The sequence below is a fragment of the Leptonychotes weddellii genome, chromosome 9, assembly GCF_054177405.1.
Source record: "Leptonychotes weddellii isolate Sample4059 chromosome 9, ASM5417740v2, whole genome shotgun sequence".
NCBI classification, from domain to species: domain Eukaryota; kingdom Metazoa; phylum Chordata; class Mammalia; order Carnivora; family Phocidae; genus Leptonychotes; species Leptonychotes weddellii.
In genome coordinates this window covers 94493274-94510764 of record NC_138377.1, presented here as the reverse complement: position 1 = coordinate 94510764, position 17491 = coordinate 94493274, and the positions used below count along the sequence as shown (strand labels likewise).

General features: G+C 45.1%; 1 long non-coding RNA gene across 2 annotated transcripts; it reads left to right on the top strand.

Annotated features, from left to right (window-relative positions):
• The first annotated feature begins 8314 nt into the window (after positions 1 to 8314).
• On the top strand, positions 8315 to 16936 carry LOC145723291 (uncharacterized). Of its 2 annotated transcripts, XR_014148220.1 has the most exons (4): positions 8315 to 9849; positions 11219 to 11456; positions 11565 to 11633; positions 16723 to 16936. It is a non-coding gene; the product is annotated as an uncharacterized LOC145723291 (long non-coding RNA). The 2 variants fall into 2 exon arrangements; XR_014148219.1 differs by having other exon boundaries at positions 8315 to 11456.
• Positions 16937 to 17491: the final 555 nt, after the last annotated feature.

The following is a 17491-nucleotide window of genomic DNA, read 5'->3' as shown; positions in this document are numbered from 1 at the left end:
TTGTCTGAATTAATTACATCCATTTATTCATGTATTACTTGTTGTATTAGTTTCCTAGGGCTGTCTTAACAAATTACCACACACTTGGCAAAACAGAAATGTACTCTTTCATAGTTCTGGAGGCCAGTGGTCCAAAATCTGTCAAGACCATACTCCCTCTGAAGGCTCTCGGGAGAGTCTGTTCCTTGCCTCTTCCAGCTGCTGGTGGCATTCCTTGACTCGTGGCCACGTCACTCCAATCTCTGCCTCCACGATCTCATTGCTTCCTCCTCTTCTGTGTGTCTCCTCTGTGTGTCTCTCATAAGGATGTTTGTCATTAGATTTAGGAGCCACCTGCCCAGAATGATCTCATCTCAAGATCCTTAAGACTCTTTTTCCAAATAAGGTCACATTCCCCGGTTCCAGAGAGGAAGATGGGGACATATTTTGGGGGGAGTGGGGGAGAGCATCATTCAGTCCACTCCGCATGTATAATGTGAAAAAAATTCAAAGGAAAAGATAGAAAAAAAATCATTATGAACAGTGATTACTTCTAGAGGGAAAAATTTCCAAATTTTCTATGGTGGACCTATATAACATTTACAGTCAGAGAACACAGTCAAAATGATAGAGCAAGAATAGCAACCACTATCGCAACAAAGCAAAACATGGCAGGTCCTACTTCATAGACCCAATTAACAAATGACCCTGACACATCAGAAAGGAGTGGAAAGGTCCTATCCTTACACTCAGTGATGAAGCCAAGTGGGTGAGCTTAGATTTAGGGCCAGGGGCCCTACATCAGCCGTGGGTTCTTAGAGCCCCAGAGACCTAAGCCTTCTCTCATGCAAGGTAGAGAATTAACCTGGGACCAGTGCCCAGGAGAAGCTATCACCTACCTCACCAGAAGAGGGGAAAGACTTTCCTGGTGGTGGCTTATAGAAATTAAATTTTTTTTTCCCCCAAAGAAGCAACATTATTGAGTGGAGGTTATTTTGGGCCAGTTTTAGCCCCCTGATAGGACTTGTTTCATCTGCATTGTGTATAAGATTTTTTCAAGTTAGTTGCCAACTATTGTCACATAAAATGTTGGTTTTTGGCTTCTCCTGATCTGCTGTATGGAGCGTGTATTCTTCCATAGCAACCATCCGCCGGAGCTGGGGGTGGGTGGTTGTTCCCTTTAGATGGGACATGCGCAACACAGTTTCGATCATTCTGTATTTTCCTGACCTGGCTCTCTTCATTTCCACTGTCCACTACAGGCATTTGAGTTTGCAAGCCCCTGATGAATAGCGTAAAAAATTGCTCTGTGGTATTAGAGTGCAGTACGTTATGGGTTAAGCGGGCCCGTGTACCCTCTTTCTTCGAGGGAAAAACGTGTTCTAAGTTCCAAATAGCCAACAAATGAACTTGAAGCACACAACCTGTTCTTAAATTGGCGACTCCTCTACAGTGATGTTTTATAGTCTGCCTAAACAAGTAATGGAAAATGCATATCCATATATGCACTCAGATATCAGAAATTCAATTCCATGGGCTATTTGGGAACGAAGTTTCAAAATTCTGCTGAGAATGATTATGTTGTCTGAGTCTGCATACTGGGGTGTTTTGTGTGCGTCCGTGGGAGCACAGACGTGCTCTGCCTCCCCTTGGCCGGAGCCTGTCCTAACCCCAGCAGTGGGGATTACTAAGTCATGAGCCCAAACTAGCCTCATCATGATTGGGTCACAATCCAGGATCTCTACAGAATCTCCTTGCTGGGATCTGCGTTGACTCATGGCAGGTGTTTCCAGTGAAGCTCCTGAATTTTTAATTTGAGTTGAGCCATTGAGGTGAGAGGAAGTGGGTCCGAGGGAGTGTTGCCTCATCTGGGGCAGAAGCCTTTTTTGAGAGGCAGTCCCTTTTTTTTTTTTTTTGTAAGTTCCAGAACAGACCGCTAACTTTCAAGACCTCCCTGGAGAGAATGTTCTTCAGGCTTTCTCCTCTCAAACTGGTAAGTATTCTGTGAGCACCTACTCTGTTCAGGACACTAGGCTAGGGCAACAAGGAAGTGGGGACCTGAACGATGCTTGCAGACCAAAGAGCTTTCAACCTGATCTGGAAGTGGGGACACAAAGAGGAAAAACATTATAGTAAAGCACAGGGTCCTGTAAAACAGAAGAGAAGCCACAAGTAATGACCCATAAATTGCCAAGTGGGCAGTGGAGACTCTGGGTGTATTGTATGTATCTTCAGGAAAGAGGAATATTATTCTGGGCCAGGTGAGGGCCAAGCAGTGGAGGTGGTGACTGAGCCGAGCCTAAGCAGAGCAGAAGGCGAAACACCAAGCAGACGCAGCAAACGGAAGGTGGCTTGGGCCATAGAGAATTGGGTCAGAGAGGTTAAGACAGCAGGACCGTGACTTGAATGACAGGGTACTCAATCCTGGACTTTGTTGTATAGACAGTGGGGACCCCAGAAAGTTTTTAGCAGAGGAATGGTATGATCCAAGTAGTACATTAGAAGATCAATCAGGAGGTGATATCAGGATGGTTTGGAGGTAGGAGGAGATGAGAGCAGGAGTGAGGCCAGGAGGGAAGCTCCTGGGGAGGAGAAATGGCTTAGCCTTGGATAGGTCAGAGGGGCTTGAAAAGACGGGTTAGATGGGGAGAGTCCTAAAGGGCTTGGTGGCAGACAGATTGCAATGAACAGGGAAGAGGAGGAGGAGGAGAAGGTAGAGGGATGCCTGTAGGTGTGGAGCTGGAAACCAGGATGGCTGGGGTGCCATGGGCTGAAAGAGCCACATGTGGTGGGAGGTCCGCTGGGAAATGGCAAGAGGAGCAGATTAATTTGAGTCCTGTATTGAGGCCCTGATGGGGCCCCCAGATGCGATGATCCAGCTCGGGTCCCACATTCTCAGCTGCTTGCTGGTGGTTTCCACCTGCATGCATTTATCTCTTAATTTCAAGCTCAATAGGCTCAATACCTGTAATCGCATAGGACCTATTGTGGATGCTGAAGCACGTGGTAGACCTCCAAGCCCCTCATGCTTCCTCCAGCCGGTGGCCAGTAATCTCCGATCAAGCAGACTGCCCACTGTGTCGCCTTCCTGGTTGAGTGAGTGTTTTGTATCCGAACGATTTGAAAAACGTGTAGTGTTTATTCCAGCCCATGTCTCCACCTTTGGGAAGATCCACTGGACCTCTGAAATTCAACAAGCTCTTTTGACTATGCTTCCCAGGTTCACCACTCCCCGCTGTCGGGAAGTCCTTTCTTACGCTTATTTTCCATTGCTCCCAGGGAGCTGTGACCTTTGAAATGGAGTTCTGATGTGTCCCCCCAACCTTTCAGCTAGGCCCTCTTGAAGTCTATGAGCTCATGTGTAGATGGGGCATGGGGTAAGTCAGTTAAAGGAAATACCAGCAGTGACATAATGTTTCTGCTGACCACTTGTTAATTGCTGCAAAGCCTTCACCAGAATGGGGGGAAAACAAAGAAATGGCACCCTGATTGTTTGGGATTGTTGCTAAATGCAAAGACAACATCACCAAGCCACGCCCGGACTTCGGCATGACCGAGGATGTATTATTCCACAGGATTCAGAGTAAAGCAGTCCTCATTTCCTTTTTCTTTTTCCTATTCCTTTGTCCTCTTCAATTTTCCCCTGTCAGTCATCAAGTCCTTTTTCTCTGCCCTTTGTGCTCCCTTCACTTCGATCTGCGTCTCCCCTCTTTGCCCCACAACCAGTCTATATTGATATTCATTCCAGAAGAATTACCCAGCCCATTTTGTGGCAGAAAGCCGAGACTGGTGACCGGCGCAACCGTTGGAATATATAAACATGACTCTTTTTCAGGTAGCATCTAAGATGCCAGTCTTAGCAGCCTCATTTTAAAAACTATTTATATTCACAAAAGTCTATAATAGCATTTTTATTGTGTACGCCTGTGATTTGGGCACATTTTTTTCCCCATGCCAGTTTCTTATTATTGTTCAACACCGACTGCAGCCTTAAATGATAATGAAAACAGAAACACTCCTTTTAAAAGGCGATGACTGCTTTCCATGTCCTTTAGTATATGTGGGCTCTCCTGCCTGAAGGGGCTGGTTCGGTGTTTAAACCGTCTGCAACTGACTCCCCCAGAGCCTGGGTTCATATGCTTGCTGCATAGACCCAATCTTTTATTCTTCTGCAGAGAATGAATTGAATACCAGGCTATTTAGTGTGTGGGTGTCTTTCAGAGGAGACCTTAAAACCCAAAGGCTTTCTGTGGCCCCTGGGGACGTGGGAGTACCTGTCCTCCCATCCTAGCCTTGGGTTCCAGAACCTGGCGTGGCCCCAGATGTCACACACTTGCCTTGGAAGAGAGATGTGTATTAGGGTCTTTCTTCCCTCAGCTCCTGTTGTTTCTTTGCTTCCATGATGGGACCTGCTGCTTTCACCCCTTAGTTTTCCAGGCTATTAAGAAAGAATAACAAAGCAGTTTCCCTCAGAGTCAAAGTGCTACAAATATAAGCTTGTTATCTGTATTCCATTATGATGACTAACTCACCGACTCTCATGCCCTGTGTATGATTGACTTGCAATTATGGGTTGTGTTTTATAGCAGCTCTGAATGGTATTCTTCCCTGGCTGCTCCTTAAGCCAAGTCTGGAGCCCCTGGGTCCCCTGAGAAAGGGTGGATTTTGTGGACTCCACCCTACTTTCATTGTTGTTGTTGTTTTTTTTACCCTAAGCCTAGATATTGGATCTGTAATTAGTGATGTGATAATAATACCTTCCGTTTGCCATTTTATGCCTTTTCAAAAAGGCTTTAGATGTTTTTGTGCTGATTCTCATAAAAATGCTTTTGGCACAGGCAGTGCAGGTCCTATGGCCTGATTGTATAAGGAAACAGACCGAGTGAGGTTCAATGACTTGCCCAAGTTCTTACAGCCAGTCTAAGATGGACCTGGGGCTGAAACTAGATTTCCTGATTTCAGGGTGTGTGGTCTTCCCATGGCCACTGCATTTGTAACAAACTCAAGGTGATTGGTCTTCCATACAAGATTTCATTTGATCCTAAGATGATCTTAAAGGGTGAGCAGGTATTAGGATCCTCATCTTCCAGATCAGAAAGTAGAAGCTCAGAGAGGGTGAATGCCCAAGGTAAGATGTGATAAACAAAAGAGGCAGAGGGACGCCTGGGTGGCTCAGTGGGTTAAGCATCTGCCTTTGGCTCAGGTCATGATCCCAGGGTCCTGGGATCAAGTCCTGCATCTGGTTCCTTGCTCAATGGGGAGCCTGCTTCTCCCTCTGCCTGCTACTCTCTCACTCTCTCTCTCTGACAAATAAATAAATAAAATCTCTAAAAAAATTAAAAAAAAAAAAGAAAAGAGGCAGGATGCAACCCCAAGTCTCCAAGCCCACTGCTCTTGGTGATACTTTGCTGGCTGATTAATGACATCATCACTCATTCAGTGGCCTTGGCCGAAAACTTAGACTCATCCTTCATACCTTCTTTCCTTTTAGCCCATATCTGAGCCATCAGCACATCTTACTGATTCTACCTTAGAAATATGGCCCAAGTCAACCATTTCTCACCACCTCCCCTGCTATTGTCCTGAGCTAAGCCTTTGTTTTTTTGCACCTGATTTGCTGCAACCACCTAGTGAGTCTACAAAGATGGTCCCCAGTGAACCAGGCCTCCTGGGAGTCACGCCCATCTGGATCTGTAACATGGAATCCTGGCTGGCTTGTGACTCATTTTAATCAACAGAATGTGGGACAAGTGATTCAGGGCATTTCTGGCCTAAGCCTCAAGAAGGCTTCTGTACTTCTGAGAGCCCTGAGCCACCTGTGCGAAATCCAGCTACTCTGCTGGAGAGACTCAGTGATGAGGCCCCGTGAAGAGGTTACATGAAGAACGGGAGAGACCGAGACTGCACGGAGTGGGAGAAAGGCCCGCAGTCAGTGTCCCAGCTGAGCCCAGCCTTTTCACTGTCCTCCACAAAGGTGCCAGAAATATGAGTGAGTGTCATGGACATGTCAGGTGGTTGTACCCTCCTATGACAGCAGCCCAGGTAATTTTACTGGGAGCGGAAGAGCCAGTCGGCTGAACCCAACTGACTGACAGAACCATGAGAGACAGTAACACGGTTGTTGTTCTATGGTACTAAGTTTGGGCTTGGTTTATTATGAGGCAGATAACTGAACATCTAAAGGGTCTCCCTGCTTGCACTCCTTCTTGCCACCAGTTTATTTGCTACACAGAAGATTTCTTCTAAAATTGTGGTAAAATACACATACCATAAAATTCACCATCCTAGGGGCGCCTGGGTGTCAGTGAAGTTTCCGACTCTTGATCTCGGCTCAGGTCATGATCTCAGGGTGGTGAGTTCAAGCCCCACGTTGGGCTCCACACTGGGCGTGGAGTCTACTTAAAAAACAAATTCACCTTCCTAACCATTTTTAAGTATTCAGTTCTAGTTAAGTACCTTGATATTGTTGTGTAACCTATCTCTAGAACTGCTTTCATCTTGCAAAACCAGACTCTATATCCATTAAACAATAACTCTATTCCCCCTCCCTTGGCAACCACCATTCCACTTCCTGTTTTTTGTGTTTTTTAAAGAAGATTTTATTTATTTATTAGAGAGAGAGATAGCAAGAGATAGTATGAGCAAAGGCAGGGGGGAGTGGGGAGAGGGAGAAGCAGGCTCCTGGCTGAGCAGGAAGCCCCTCGTGGGGCTCAATCCCAGGACCCTGGGATCATGACCTGAGCGGAAGGCAGATGCTTAACCGACTGAGCCACCCAGGCATCCCATCATTCCACTTTCTGTTTCTATAAATTGGACTCTTTCAGATACCTCATGTAAGTGGAATCACGCAGTGTTTGTCTTTTGTGGCTGGCTTGTTTCATGTAGTCGGGCGTCCTCAGTGTGGCGACGTGTCAGGATTGCCTTCCTTTGGTTGCTTCCACCTTTTAGCTATTGTGAATAGCGCTGCTTCGAACATGGGTGTACGAATTGCTCTTCAAGCCCCTGCATTCAATTCTTTTCAATATACACCCAGAAGTGGAATTGCTGGATCATTTGCTAGCTCTGTTTTGAAATTTTTTGAGGCACCATCAGACACAGAAGATTTTAAAGTATATATGTTGTCACTCCCTTGCTCAATACCCTCTGTTGACTTCTCGTTGCTCTTAGAATAATATCCAAGACTCTACTGTGGCCTCTGGGGCCTGATAGAACCAGCCCATGGCTGCCTTACCAGCCTCATGTCCTGTCATCCTTTTCCCTCCCTCTGCTTTGACCATTTTCAGTGCCTTGCTGCTCCTTGTCACCCCGAGCACGGTCCCAGAGCAGGGAGTTAGCGCTTGCCACTCTCTGCTTACAGTGCCCTTCCCTGGTTACTGACATGGCTCACGCCCTTGCCTCATTCAGGTCTCAGTTGAAATGTCCCCTCCTTTAGGGAAGCCTTCTCGGACCACCCAATTTAAAATAGCCCCCCATCATCTCTATATCTTTATTGTTATGTATTTATTTATTTTAATTTTATTATTATTATTATTATTTTAAGATTTTATTTATTTGACAGAGAGAGTGAGAGAGCACAAGCAGGGGGAACAGTAGAGGGAGAAGTAGAGGTAGAGGGAGTAGAGGGAGCCCGATGCTGGGCTCGATCCCAGGACTCTGGGATCATGACCTGAGCTGAAGGCAGACGCTTAACCATCTGAGCCACCCAGGCGCCCCTTAATTTTATTATTTTTTAAGATTGTATTTATTTATTTGAGAGAGAGAGAGTGAGCGAGCAAGAGAGAAGGAACAGAGGGAGAAGCAGACTCTCCTGCTGAGCAGGGAGCCCGATGCAGGACTTGATCCCAGGACTCTGGGATCATGACCTGAGCTGAAGGCAGACGCTTAATCAACTGAGCCACCCAAGTGCCCTATATCTTTATTTTTAATTCATCATTTTATCCCTATCTGATAAGCAGGGAATTTATATTATTGGCACACACATATAATGCTAACTACATGCCTTGTACTGTTCTGAACACTTTGCATATATTGATATACTGATCTTAACAGCAACCTTGTGAATTAGGAATTATTATTATTATTACTTTTATTGTCTCCACTTTACAGATGAGAGAACTGAGACACCAGATGTTAAATAACTTCCCTAAGTTGCTACAGCTAGTAATTGACAAAGTTGGGATTGAACCAAGGCAGTTGGGATCCAGAATCCACTCTATTCTAGTCATCTCATTATAAATGGATATATGTAGGGTGCCTGGGTGGTGCAGTGGGTTAAGCATCCAACTCTTGGTTTTGGCTCAGGTCATGATCTCAGGTTTGTGACGTTGAGCCCTGTGTCGGGCTCTGTACTCAGCGTGGAGTCTGCTTAAGACTCTCTCTCTCTCTCTCCCTCTGCCCCTCCCCACCTCTCTCAAATAAATAAATAAATCTTTAAAAAAATAAACGGATATGTATAAAAATATGTATGCATCATGTATGTGTTTGTTTATTGGCTGTCTCTCACTGATGGGACAGGAACTTTGTTTTGTTCACTGTTCTCCAAGGCTTAGAACAATGTCTGGCACTTATTAGGTTTTCACTGAAAAATGCGTTGAATGAATGAACGAGTGGGTTCTCTGCATTAGGCGGCCATCGACACTTGTCAGTGCCTTCATGATCCAAAGACCCATGTGGAAAGAATTTTACGGTGGTCTGGATCTGATGTTTAAAGCATATGCAGGAATGTAAGCTCTCAGTTCTTTTGCCCCATGAATTTGGTTGTATCTGAAAAGTATGACTTGCCAAATAGAGCAGGTAGATATAGTAGGTGCTCAATAATTGTGTATTCAGGAAATAAGTTGTGAGGTTTTGAGGATTAGAGACTGGTGTCTGTTTTATCTTGATAACCCTCCCAGCCCTTTGCCTGCTGCCAGGCTGCCCAACCTTTGCTTCTGTTCTGGAAGAGAAGAATTTGCCAAGTGGACCCGGCCTACTGTGTTGTGGCAGCGTTTAGTAAGCGCCCTTGTTTTCGAGAAGCAGCTACAAGGAGACCAGTGTGCAAGTTCCAGGCCAAAGACTAGGTGAAGGAGATACCATTTCCAGGAATTTTTTTCTTTTATTTCCTCCGATCCTTCCCATCAAAAACATCACTCTTCATAGGTTTTAGTATCAGCTTGTCTTAGACTCTGAAACAAGTTTCTAAAACAGGGTTTTAGAAAATACTCATGATTTCCTTTGTCCTTCTCCTAAAGAACTTCCATCACGTAAAATACACCTCCTCTCCTCGGCTTTTGGAAGACCCAGGACTTCAGAGGTCTACCCGGTGCTTCGCCCAGAGAAATTGCTCTGTAAACAGATGCTGCATGAATGCATGTGTTGCTCTCTTTAGAAACAGCCACCGGACACTCAGTTCCACAACTGGTTAGCTTTCACCTGGGATCCACTTGTGGTTCAACATACTATTTTTTTCTCTCTGGTTTCAGATACACTTAGGAGTCCTTCCAGTACCTTTTCCATCAGATTGTCATCGAAATGTAGGTCAGAAGTAAAGAAGACCAGCATTTATGGAAGAGTGGCATCAATGCATTAAAGGGTACCCTGGTGGCCTGAAAGACTTAATGCAGCTTTTTTAAATGGCTAATTTATACACTGGGCTACTCCAGCTCACCCCGGCGCACTGGCTCACATTATACAGGAAAGTAGATGGAACACACATATAATAGGCGGTGGCTGGGCTCAGTTATGACCTTATTTTCACTGATAAAGACAAATCTCGTAATTCACTGGTGATGGTGCCAGTCTTTTTCCCCCGGACTCATGAGGATACAAGTCACATCCACTGAGCCTGCTCTGTGTGTGACAAGGAAACTCAGGCGGCCAATCATCGCAAAGGTGATTCATTCATTTGCATTCAGATATCCTGTTGGCTAAAAAGCAGTAAAAGTGTTTGGGGCTTTTTTTTTTTTCTTCCCCATGCTATAAAAAGTGACTTACTGGTAAAATATATGCCTTTACTCATCTTACAGAGCTGCTATAAAAAATAACATTTGGCAGTGGGAAGTGGGACTTTGCTTGAGGAACTAATGTGTATAGATAATATTTATACATTTCTTAGATGGCCATGGACACTTGTCAAGGCTTTCGTGTTCCAAAGACTCATACGGATAACATTTGCTATGGTGTGGGTCTTGATTTTTAAAGTGTATGCGTGGATTTATAAAATGCAAGATTGCAGAATGAAGTGGTAAGAGGCTCAAGGCCCCTGGAACAGCAGGGGGGTGACGTGAGGTGAAGTATTTAATTTGACTCTCATGCCAGTCATGAGAAAACACTGTGCTTCCTTTCCTCCGCATTCCCTGCCTGCGTTAGCTCCCTCTCAGATCTGCCTGCCCATGCCTGCTTCCACCTTCAGCCCTGTTCTTTGAGCCCTGACTTTGGCCAAAGAGGCTGGTTGAGGGCCAAGCAACCCAGATGGGGCTTCAGAACACTGGGCAGATTCCAGAAGATCCGAAATTGCTCAAGGGAAATGAAGAAACAGTATCAGGGGAGTGCAGGATGGACTGTTCCAGAATTGCTGAATCCTGGTTCCCCTGCTGGGGCAGAAATCCAGTAGGGGAGCCTAGATGTTTATTTTCAAAGCCGGAGCTGTGTCTTCCTTTCTGCTCTGTGCTGTGCTAAGTACAATGTTGGTACTGGATAAATGTTACTAACAAGCAGCCATAATGGTGATGACAATACAGCGTGGTCGCTCCACCTCCTGCAAGCCAAGGGAGTTTAAAAGATTTAACCATTTCTCGTGATTGATGTCGGTGTACCCAGGATCCCGGGCCCCTGGAATTTGTCCTGTTCTCCCATCTGTTTGGAAAGACTTGGGAAGTAGCAAAGAGCTCCCAGGCGCCAGAGCTTCCTGCATGTTTGCCTTCAGAGCAGCCACTCTGAGAACGAGCCGATGCTCCTCATGTGTCTTGTCTGCCAATTAGATCCCTCTGTCCACAGAGACCCTTTAAAAAAACAATAATGATACCTTCACTTTAATTATTCTCTTTCTTGGTCCCACTTCAGGACTATGCCTTTTAAATAAGTTACACCAGAGTTTCTTCCTTCTCATCTAGCTCCTAATTAAGGACGGTGGGGGGTATCCTTTGGTCTTATTTTCTTATAATTTTAATTACACTGATCCCGGCTTAAAACAGGACCCATTTAAGTGCTGAGAAGATATGTATTTTCTGGTTCAGTGAGTTTTTTCCTCCATGCCTCATAGAAGAGGGCATCGTTGAGACACGGAGCTTCTCTGAGCACCAAATCTCACTAAGCTGGCCTTGCACTGGACAAAGGACAAGGCCCCCGGTGGGGACTCTAGCTGCTGCAGGGGGCCCTTGTGTCTTCAGGACGACTGGCGCTTTACCACAAGGAGCAGCGATCATGATGAAAAGTCAGAGTTGAGATGTCAGCCCCAGGAAATGCTCCAAGGGAATGCAGTGGTGGCCAGCTCTAAAAAGGTGAATGATCTGCTAGATGCTCTTCCCTGCCCTCCCCAGCACTCAGCATGCTCATGCTTAGAAGGGCAGTCATCATGCCATTTCTCTTCCTCCTCCTCTTCCTTCTAGATCCCGGTCTAGCATGGACTTCTTGGAGCATTGCCGTCCTCTGCTTCCTGGAATGCACATGATTCAGTGGTAAGAGAAGATGAGCACTAGGAGACCAAGGTCAAGGTTTGAATCCCAACCTGGCCGATACGGGCCATGTAGTCTTGGGCAAATGATTTGCCTGTTGAGCTCTGCGGTCCTCTGCCAAAAAAAGGGGATCATGATATCTGCTTGGCAGGGTGGTTGGGAAGGATGCCTATGACAATGAATGCTAAGGAAGAATGCTTTCTACACCTTTTCTCATCCCTTTCCTTTGTCAGATAGGTATGGGCAAGTACCTGGAAGGGTGGGCAGATATCTAAAGGGCTGAATAAGAAAGAAAGGAATTCCTGATGACACACAAACACACACACTCAAAATGTCTATCTTGTCTTCTCTATCTGGCCCATCCTTTTCTCATGCCCTTTTTTCCTGCCTCCTCCTTCATAAAGTTTACTCTGATTGTTTCGGTCTACATCCATCCTGCCCCACCATTTTGTGCATATTGCTTCAACCACAGAGCTTAACATTACATGATAAACCATCAGGGTTTGTATGTTAAAACCTTCTCTCTCTAATCAGCCAACTTCCTTGGAAAGGGACGAAGCATGATTCTTTTTCCTGTGGCTTTGCAGCATCCAGCACCATGCCAGGCATGCAGTAAATGTTTAATAATTGATTATTAAGTGAAGTGCCTTTATTGGTCCTACCTGAGGGTGGAGACTGTATTTTATATGTTCTTTGCCTCTCCATAGCAGTTTAAGTGCAAAGCATCCAGACACTCAGGCACTCAATTAAACATTTGCCAGGTTAAAATTATCTTTTGTTTGAGAGATGGCTTTGAAGGATGCTTAGCCATTGATATGAGAAGTGTAGCCAGCGACCAAGGAGTGAATGCAGAATCTGCAGATGGTCCTAAAATGCCTGGGATTTGGGGAAGACATAGCTTCCTTTAGAGCAGTTTGTAAACCATGCCCTGGGAGGGCAGAAAGACCATCACATAGGGAGTTTGGAGACCTGGCTTCTGGTCTCAGCTGGGACAATTGATCTGCTATGCCCTCATAGGCCAGGTCTGGAACCAGGTGGCCCTCCGGCTTTTGGTAAAAAAGCAAGTTTCTTCTTGACTTAGGAGCCCTTTGGAAACTTGTCACCTCTCACTGACCCTATTGACATCTCCCAGTTTCTTCTGATAGTTTGATCTTGGCCCATAATCCTTAAATAGACAAAACTTCCAAGGAGGCCGATTTACATTGGATTGAAAGTCAATTGGGCTACTGCAAGAATATGAAATTAGGCTTCTGGGGAAGGCAAGGCAGTTTTTTTTTTTTTTAAAGATTTTATTTATTTATTTGGCAGAGAGAGACACAGCAAGAGAGGGAACACAAGTAGGGGGAGTGGGAGAGGGAGAAGCAGGCTTCCCGCTGAGCAGGGAGCCCGATGCAGGGCTCGATCCCAGGACCCTGGGATCATGACCTGAGCCGAAGGCAGTCACTTAACAACAGCCATCCAGGCGCCCCAAGGCAGTTATTTTTCAATTATCTACAGGTCAGAGGCAGTCGTGCTGTTGCTCATCTTGTAATGGTCCTGAGAAGGTGACCCTCTGTTCCCTAAGTGTGACCAGGACACTAGGCTGGACCCCTCTTCAGGCTGCTCTCTGTCTATCCCCTGGCCTGTCATGAGGCTCATTGTCCTTCTACCTGTGTGCACATCCCTGGCTCCATCCCCTTTTGGGACCCTGCATGAAGGACCCCTGCAGCTGGTGGCCAACTTGTTCCCTGACCTTGGGAAGCCTCCAGGTGTCCACTTACCACAGAGAACGCTACAGGAACTGTGAGATGTAGCCCAGGAGGCTACAACATCAGCAACCACAAAACCCAGCAAAAACACAGCCCCAGACTCTAACCTTGAACTAGTTTCAGGGCTGTTCTGGGGGCAACGCGCTGGGGTGGCCCTAAACACACAGAACCAGGGGACAGGGTAAGTTTTGCTTTGTTAGTGTTTCCCACAGCCTTGTTTCTCTTTCACCCAGCCTGATTTCTTTCTTTCTTTTGCACTCTTCCTGCCCTTCCAACAGTAAAGGGCAGGAATCCTTCCCAGCCAAGCTTGAGGAGCAGTCCAGGGCAGCAGTGGAGCCATCCTGGAGGGGGCTCTCCAAGTGCACAGCCCGCACGCTTCTATTAATTCACAAAGCGCTCTCCAAGAGGGAGCCAGACAAGCAGCATTATTATTATCATCAATCACCCCGCACTGAAGAAACTGAGGCAGCTAAGGGAGAGAGGGACACGGAGCTGGCTCATTCACGGGAGGTGGAGGCGGAGGATGCAGCGGGGAAGGCGCACGCAGCCTGGCCCGGGCTCCCTCTGTGCACCTGCTCAGAGGGGAACAGGTGAACGAATGGATGCCCAGCCTGGGAGAGCTGCCTTGCGGATCACGCACCCTGCCCCCACCGCCGTTTTCTTTTCGGGTCCCTAAATCGAATACATTTTGATTCAATTTGGATGTTCTGGATTAGTGGAAGGGAACGAGGTTTAAAAGAGGTCAGCTCCATTACTCAGCATTATTAATGATGTTGTCGACTGTTAAAATCTCAAAAAACTAGGAAACTAATAAATTTTACATATTGAAAAATCACAGATGGATCAGGCCAATGGATAAATTCTTAAAAGTATTTAATATCTGTTAAGAGGACAGAATGATAAATTCAATATTGAAAACCAATATCAGATTCACAATTACAGGCCATTTATCATAACCAACTGCATGGACAGCATCTTATTGCCAGGAGCATGGTGTGATTCATAAGCAGAGACCCGGAACAAGTCCATATGAAATGAGAAATAAATCTGCTTTACATATTGGAAACTTATTTCCACTTCCTATCTTTATTGCCAACAATAATGTTAGCTTTCAAGAACAAATTGTTACACATTAAACCCATGCATAATGAGCCCAATCGAGTAAAAAACTTCCCTAAAAAGAGCTTTAAATTATTCCAATTGGGTTATTAGCTTTAACTCTAATTCCTCTGAGAGGGCCCACCAATCTTAGAGTAAGTTTCAGCACTTAACCAGACAGTTGGGTTCCCAGGTTGGGCCCCAAAGTTCTGGCTTTGTTCTTTCTTCTCCTCCCCGCCACCTCCCCTGAAAATGTCACGTGGTCAGTCTAAGGCACAAACATGATAGTATTTAACAGAAGGGTTAATTAAACAAATTGCAAGAACATTGCAATTTACACTTTTGATTGTAAGATGAATGAGTCTGCGTACTTTCAATATTTGAGTATCTATGAGTAAATGGAATGATTGGAATTCGGACCCTTGCACGTCCTGGTTGGGACACTAGCTCAGTCAATGTTTAAAACTAAAGACCTCCAAGGCTCAATAGGCAGGGAGGTGATTTGGCTGTGACGTCTCTCATTTCTCTGACCGCCCAGGCTCACCTAGCTGACATTTGTTTTAAAACACACAGGATAGATTTAAAAGTTTTTTTCATGATCTCAAGAATGAGGGGCTCAAGGGGCGCCTGGCTGGCTTGGTCAGTAGAGCATGTAACTCTTGATCTCAGGGTTTTGTAAGTTTGAGCCCCACGGTGGGCATAGAGTTTACTTAAAAGTGAAATCTTAAAAAAAAAAAAAAAAAGAATGAGGTGCTCAAATGTAGAAAATATGGAATGTGTAGGAGGAAAAAAGCCTGGTCCCCTCACTTAGGTCACCAATTACATTTTGACATGTGTCTTTTGCATTTTTTCTCTTTTTTTTCTGTGCATATATATATATATATATATATATATATATTTTTCTAGCTCATGCAATCATAATTTTGATGCTCATATAGTACTCCATCATTTTATAATGAACCCTTTTCCTAATGCTGAGCACTTAGATTGCTTCACAACTTTTCTCTAGTATAAGTAATATTTCAATAATCATCTTTGTGCATTCATCTTTGGGTGAATTTCTGATTATTTCTTTAAGATTTATTCCCAGAAATCTCATTACTGGGTTAAAGAGAGCTAATATTTAAAAACCTTTGATATATACTAAGGCTGAAAAGAGAATTTTATGTAAACCCCTCATTCATGAGTTTATTGTTTGCACAAGCTGCTGCCACAGCCCAGAGGTTAAAATCATGGGCTTTGGAGTCAGATCCATCTGCTTTCAAGTTCCAGGTCTGCTACGGACTAGCTGGGAGACTTAATCACTTGGATCCTCCGTTGCCACATCTGTAAAATGGGCATCACGATACCTCAGCTTGGGGTTGTTGTGGTAAAATGGGACAGCGCTTATCAGGTGCTTAACACAGCCCTCTTGACATGCAGTAAATACTCCCTATGAGGCAAATAGTATTGGTCTTTATGCATTTCTTGTGGCAGAATATTATAACATATGTCCTTATAACATGTATAACATATACATAAAGACATCATGTAACTTTAAAACGCTTAAGCTTTGGGGCGCCTGGGTGGCTCAGTCGTTAAGCATCTGCCTTCGGCTCAGGTCATGATCCCAGGGTCCTGGGATCGAGCCCCGCATCGGGCTCTCTGCTCAGCGGGAAGCCTGCTTCTCCCTCTCCCACTCCCCCTGCTTGTGTTCCCTCTCTCGCTGTGTCTCTCTCTGTCAAATAAATAAAATAAAATAAATAAAAATATTTAAAACAAAACAACCCTTAAGCTTTGATAATATTCTCCATTATCTCCAGAATAAAATTCTAACCTATCAGTCAATATCCTTCACCATCAGAGCCCAGCTCACTTTTCCAAGCTTTTCTCTATTACATTTGCTCCAGCTGCCTATGATGTGTACACTTCTTGAGTGTTGCCATGCACTTCCTATCATGGTGCCCACATCCCTTCTCTTTCTAGCCCATCCTCCCCCCCTTCTTTAAGATTTATTTATTTGAGAGAGAGAGCGCATACGTGTGCGCACGCGCGCGCGCGCGCACACACACACACACACACACACACACACACAAGTGGGGGGGAAGGGCAGAGGGAGAGAATCTCAGGCAGACTCCCCACTGAGTGCAGGGATCTATCTCATAACCCTGAGATCATGATCTGAGCCAAAATCAAGAGTCAGATGCTTTACTAACATAGCCACCCAGGCGCCCCACATCTTTTCCCTTCTTTTCACTATTTGCCAGACGATACTCATGGATTCAGATCTGGCTCAGGCACCACCACTTGGTCAAGCCTTCCTGATACCAGCCCCAGCAACATGAATATGCTTGTCCTCTGCGCTCCCATGGCTGCTTGTGTATACCTGGGTCACGGCATTTCCCAGTCTCACAGGTTACAGTAGGTAAGGTGTGTTTCCGTGTTTCCCACAAAACTGGGAGCTCTTTAATGTTAAGATCATATCTTGGGGCGCCTGGGTGGCTCAGTCGTTAAGCGTCTGCCTTCGGCTCAGGTCATGATTCCAGGTCCTGGGATCAAGCCCCGCATAGGGCTCCTCGCTCTGCGGGAGGCCTGCTTCTCCCTTTCCCACTCCCTCTGCTTGTGTTGCCTCTCTCACTGTGTCTCTCTCTCTGTCAAATAAATAAATAAAATCTTTAAAAAAAAAAAAGATCATATCTTATTAATCTTTGTTTTCCTTCATGCCTACTACAGTGCCTGACATAATAGAAGGACTCAATAAAAGTTGGTTCAATGTAACATAGGTAGGTGGGTAGGATCAAAGAAATCCATAAAAGACATTTTAAAGGCAAACTGAATTTCAACTGAATTGCAAGCTGATTGGACTCTAATTTCTTATTTATCATGGGATTTAGATTGTACTTTGTGCAATTGTGAAGTGTTTTCTAAGCCTTGGGATACTTCACGCTATTTGCAAAGTATTTCCAGGCAAATTATTGAGATTTAAAAATGTGCAAGGAATTTCAGAGGTCCCTGTATAAACATATATTAACATAT